The following is a 240-nucleotide window of genomic DNA, read 5'->3' as shown; positions in this document are numbered from 1 at the left end:
CCTGGTGTTTTCATTCCAAAATTCCCACTTGCAATAGTTTCGAAGCACTCCTATAAAGAAGAGAGATAAGATAATATACAGTGAAGAGAACAAAAAAAAATCTAAAGTCTAAAAGTCAAGCTACTAAAATGCGATAGAAAATATTTTAACTCAACTTCAGTTTGTTTTGCCCTTGCTTATTGTTTGTAAAGGGTGTTTTTTTTAGAGCTATAGAACTTTAAATTGCAATAAAACAACGAT

The sequence above is a fragment of the Harmonia axyridis genome, chromosome 7 (assembly GCF_914767665.1).
Source record: "Harmonia axyridis chromosome 7, icHarAxyr1.1, whole genome shotgun sequence".
In the NCBI taxonomy this organism is placed as follows: Eukaryota; Metazoa; Arthropoda; class Insecta; order Coleoptera; family Coccinellidae; genus Harmonia; species Harmonia axyridis.
The sequence above is the reverse complement of the archived record's forward strand: the minus strand, read 5'-3'. Positions refer to the sequence as shown.